This window comes from Myotis davidii, unplaced genomic scaffold (assembly GCF_000327345.1).
Source record: "Myotis davidii unplaced genomic scaffold, ASM32734v1 scaffold273, whole genome shotgun sequence".
NCBI classification, from domain to species: Eukaryota; Metazoa; Chordata; class Mammalia; order Chiroptera; family Vespertilionidae; genus Myotis; species Myotis davidii.
The window spans coordinates 366,370-372,177 of record NW_006286263.1 but is presented as its reverse complement, the minus strand read 5'-3'; the positions used below and the strand labels follow the sequence as shown (position 1 = coordinate 372,177).

The 5,808-nt window shown below is 36.9% G+C and overlaps 1 protein-coding gene and 1 pseudogene across 1 annotated transcript in view; both read left to right on the top strand.

Moving 5' to 3' along the window:
• Window positions 1-5,808, top strand: part of LRFN5 (leucine rich repeat and fibronectin type III domain containing 5) — a 293,562-nt gene that overhangs the window by 38,038 nt on the left and 249,716 nt on the right. The gene's annotated exons all lie outside the window — the stretch shown is intronic.
• On the top strand, window positions 3,008-4,620 carry LOC102763470 (annotated as a pseudogene).

Sequence of the window (5,808 nt, the reverse complement as noted above, 5' to 3'; positions counted from 1 at the left end):
TCCCCTGCCTGCCTGCCTGATTGCCCCTAACCACTCACCTGACTGCCTGATAGCCCCTAATGACTCACTTACCTGCCTCATTGCTCCTAACCACTCGGCTGCCTGCCTAATCACCCCTAACTGCTTGCCTGTCTGCCTGATCACCCCTAATAACTGCCTCTGCCTGCCTAATCACCCCTAACTGCTTGCCTGACTGATCGCCCCTAACTGCCTCTGCCTTCCTGATTGCCCCCTAACTGCTTGCCTGCCTGCCTGATTGGCCCTAACCACTTTCTGGAGGCAGCTGGCCAGGGTGAGGGGCCGTGGTCGTTCTGGTCTCCAGTAGTTCTGCCATTTCAGTTTCTGGGCTTTTATTATATAGGATAATTTACAAAATATAGATTATGTTTTATAACCAGTATATCTATATCTATCTATCTATCTATCTATCTATCTATCTATCTATCTATCTATTGCGCAGTCTATAAAATAATGCATATCTTAGTATACACAGGATTCCATCAGTTTCATTACATATCATGAGCCATATACCACACATTATAGCTGGCTGTTTCATTACATATCATGAGCCATATACCACACACTATAGCTGGCTGTGGTAATCAGGTGTGTGTGTGTGTGTGTGTGTGTGTGTGTGTGTGTGTGTGTGTGTTGGTTGGTTGAGGTTAAAATCGAGGATATCTGTGAACCCTGCAATGAAAAGGAGAACATGACTCATCCTAAGTAAACTATATAAGGGTGTTTCAATCAGCATGTGCTTTCAGTTCTTCCCCTACTTCTTCCAACTTTCAGTCACTCTATTATTTGAGAGTTTAATTCGCAAACATTGAGGACCAGAACAGATGGATGCTAAAGTCCTGGGAGAATCTTGGCTCTAGGCACAAGTTTATCTTTCACAAAAACATTGAGATCAGATAATCTGAAAATGAGATGGGAAGTAAGTAATAATATTTACCTCACAGAATGGTTGAGAAGATTAAAAGAGATGATGTAAGTAGAATGTAGAATAATGCCTGGAAGAAAACACTCAATGACTACTAGCAGTTATTTTTATGTGATTAAAAAGATGAAGATCTTGTTAAATGTATTCTCCCCATATTTTAAGTCTCCCCAAAATAACAATCTTGCTAGTTTGTGCTTAGTCAAAAGGACAATCTCTTTAAGATTAGAACCATTTAACTACAGGGCACCTATTTCTTAAGTCTTTTCCTTTGCAGGCTAAAATCCTAAATTATTGCATCTCCTCATATGTTATGATACATCATTTAGGCTGTTCTCTGGGTATTGAGCAGGTGTGTAATGTTTCTCTAGACACTGAGTGCAGTATCCTTGGTGGATGGGTGAGGCAGAGTCCAGTGGAGTCATCATCTCCCCTTCCTCGTCTCCTCAGCTTATGCTGCTGATGGCTCTGTTTTCTCACAGTTTTGAGGCAGTGCACATATCATTTTGAAAAGGCTAAGATTTCTAGTTATATCAGGGCAGTTACACATTACATTTTGGGTGGCATTATTAAAATCAAGTTTGCAGTCAACTCAGAATCTGAAATGATTTTATTCCCTGACTTTTTATCTGGATGTTTTTGCCATGTTTTCTTCATCATGTATATTTGTCTTCATTTCACTCAATATTGTTAAGTCCCCGAGACCATCTTGTCTGTTGATGGGCTAGATGCCTCAGTTTACCTGGTGAAAGCATTCAAAGGGGAAGAAGAAATATTGCTCCCTAGACAAGGCAGAAGTCTCAGGGGACACAAACTCTTTTTATATCCTATTTGTTAGGACTCCTTCCCTCTGTACTACATCAAGGGACATTTGCAGTAAGCATGAGCAGAAGATGAAGAAGCCGCGTAGAAGCACAATCCACAAGCATTGGCAAATAAAGTGGACAGAGAAAAGGAAGAAGGGATTAGTTGGAGATGATACTATGGGTTTTGATTAAATAATGGGAGAATTATGACTTTAATAGGTGTAAGAAAGTCTGGAGGATGTGGCTGGTCAAGAAGAGGAGTGAGTCTGTCCAATAGGTTTGACCATGGTGACTCTGAGTTACAACTAGGAAGTAGGGTTAAAGTGGGTGGAGGTTGTATGAAGAGCAGTGATAAAATTTAAGTAACAGGAGGAGCAATATCTGGATTCAGGTAATGTAAGAAGATTAAAAATTATATAGGCGAATAAAGTGAATACAATAATGACTAATGAGAATAATTACTAAGAAGAATTGTCCAGTTTAATAATGTGAGCTAATATATCTTTATGTAAGCCCATATTAAAATCTACATCTGTATCTTTATATATTTCATATAGTTTCATCTTTTAAAAACAGGAGTACACTTTTGAAGGTACTATATAAGCTACATTAGCATCATGCTTAGTGGAGTATTAACAAATCCATCATTATTACAATTGAACAATACAATAATTAATTTTATTATTAATACAATTTCACAAGATTATGGAATGGAAATCACCATTATTATTTAATACTCTTGACGTATTCAGGGAAAAAAATGTTAGAAATGAAGAGTTATATCCTAGCTGGTTTGGCTCAGAATAGAACAATGGCCTGTAGACCCAAGGGTCCTGGGTTTGATTCTGGTCAAGGGCACATGCCAGGGTTGTGGACTCGACTCCCAGTAGGGTGCATGCAGGAGGCAGCTGATCAATGATTCTCTCTCATCATTAATGTTTCTATCTCTCCCTCTCCCTTCCTCTCTGAAATCAATAAAAATATATTTAAAAAAGAAACAAAGAGTTATGTTTATTATTTTCAAATGTCCAGAAATTTCCTAAATTGGTAAATATATCAGAAATACTGGGAGTTCATTATTACCAATAGAACATGTACAGTGAAGTAGCTTCCTTTTAAAAATCAGGAGTTGGAAATAAAATACATGCATTATCAAACAGTAATAGATACATAATATATGCAAGGATAAGCTTAAATAGATGTAAAAGAACTTTATCAATAAAACTATAAGACTTTGCCTTTTGGCTCTCCAAACAGCACCATGGCAGTAGGCAAGAACAAGCATTTTATAAAAAAAGACGACAAGAAGGGAGCCAAGAAAAAAGTGGTTGATCCATTTACTAAGGATGATTGATGCAATGTGAAAGCACCAGCTATGCTCAATATAAGAAATATTGGAGCCAAAACCGGTTTGGCTCAGTGGATAGAGCGTCGGCCTGTGGACTGAAGGGTCCCAGGTTCGATTCCGGTCAAGGGCATGTACCTGGGTTGCGGGCACATCCCCAGTGGGATATGTGCAGGAAGCAGCTGATTGATGTTTCTCTCTCATCGATGTTTCTAACTCTCTATCTCTCTCCCTTCCTCTCTGTAAAAAATCAATACAATATATATTTTTAAAAAAAGAAATATTGGAAATGCACTAGTCACAAGAACTCAAGAAACCAAAATTCCATCTGATGGTATTAAGGGTTATGTTTTTGAAGTGAACCTAGTTGATCTGAAGAATGATGAAGTTTCATTTAGAAAATTCAAGCTAATTAGAATGTCCAGGGCAAAAAGTGCTAATTTTCATGGCATGGATCTTACCCATGACAAAATGTCCTCCATGGGCAAAAAATGGCAAAGTATGACTATAGCTCATGCTGATATCAGGACTACCAATTTTTATTTGCTTCATCTATTCTTTGTTGAAATTATTAAAAAAAAAACTAGAGTCCTGGTGCACAAATTCATGCACGGGTAGGGTCCCTCAGCTTGGCTGGCCATCGGGGCCATCGTGGCCATCGGGGCCATTGGGGCCGTCTCACCCAGTCCCGATCAGAGCTGATCAGGGCCGGCCAGCCAGGGGAGGAACTGCAGGAGGTTGGTTGTGGGTGTGCACTGACCACCAGGGGGGCAGCTCCTGCATTGAGCATCTGCCCCCTGGTGATCAGTGTGCATCATAGTTACCAGTCAACTGGTCGTTCGGTCGACCGGTCATAACCCTGACTTAGGCATATCTATATATCTATATATCTATATATAGATACATAGATATAGATAGATATAGATATAGATGCAACAGTCAGATTTTGAAGGCCTCTTATGCTCAGCATCAATAGGTCCACCAAATCTGAAAGAAGATGATGGAAATCATGACCCAGGAGATGTGGATAAATGCAGGGGAGGGTGGGTGAGTGGGAAGAGATCAACCAATGAACTTGTATGCATCTATACATAACCCATAGACACAGATAATAGGGGGTAAAGGTCTGGAGTGGGGGGAAGGGGCAGGTTGGGAGAGATCAATGGGGGGAAAATGGGACATATGTAATACTTTCAACATTAAAGATTTAATTTTAACTTTTAAAACATTACTTGAAAGAAGTGGTCAATAACTGATTATAGATAACATTGGAAAAGATATAGAAAAGGCTTGCTAATTTATTTATCATCTCTATGTCTCTGTTAAAAATGTTAAAATGCTGGAGAAGCCCAAGTTTGAGTTGGGAAAACTCATGGAGGCTCCTGGTGAAGGTAGCAGTTCTGAAAAAAACTACTGGGGATGAGACAGGTGCTCAGGTTTAATGAGCTGATGGATATGAACCCAGTCCAAGAATCTGTCTAAAATTCGGGGTTTTAATGGTGACAAAAATCCTATTTGCTATGTGTTAAAAAATTATAAGATTTAATAAGAGAAATTTTGTAAAAGGTAAATAAATGACACTAACAAGTCCCTTGGTTGAAATGCCTCAATTTTTGTAAAAATGTCCTTTCTTCCCAAATATTTTCTGCATTTATTAGAATCCATCTATCTCCTACTCCCTATAAAAAGACAGCCTTTTTTGGGGGAAGACATGACCAAATAATTACCAATTTTATTTGAAGAATAAACTTTTACATTGAAAGAATAAATCAGGAAAATTATGATAATAATAATAATATAAAACTTTTCTTGTCAACTTGTAACATATATTTAAAATATTGGTAAAATGATCAACAAGGAGTTTAATGGGACCAAAATGTTGTTAGAGAAATAAACCAAAGCAAACATTACAATTTACTTTTGAGGATAGAACTTTTACAATATTGAGAAAAATAGATTACTTAGTAAATAATGGAGATAATTTTGGAAAATATACTTAAAATCATTACTCATTATCATAGATTGAAATAAACACCCAAATATTGCATTGAGCACCATAAATTTTACATTTTTGGTGCTAAAAGGCAAGAATCATTAGGAGAAATATTAAATTTCTTTACTATGTAAACTTTTTTTGATAAGAAAGCAAAAATGTTAATAAATGATATGCTGGTAAAATATTTGCAATGTAGAAGAGCGACAAAGGTATAATACACCAAATATATAAATATAAATATGAAAGTAAATTAAAGTGGTGATATAAACAAATTCATTAGCAATTAAAGATGTGCCACAGTGGTACAAATCTGTGAGCAGGTGGGAGTTTCCATGAACTCTGTTGTAGGTTAAATGATAGGCTCTTTCAAAGGGCAACTTGATAGTATGTAGTATGTAATTTGAAGATCAGCAGACATTTTAGTCCATAAAATCCACAGTGAGAAATTTCTCTTAAGGAAATAATTAAAAACTTAAATATATATGGATTTACAGAAGAATACTTTTATAAGAAAACCAGAAAACAGTTTAAAGTATATGGTTAAGGTAAAGTACATTGCTACACACACACACACACACACACACACACACACACACACAAATATGGTACCTCCATCAAATACTTAGATCAAAATGTCTATAATATGCTCTTAAGTGAATTTTATAGGCTACGCATATAATACAATTTCATTAAGAAAAAAAGAGATAGGCAAAGACAGAGA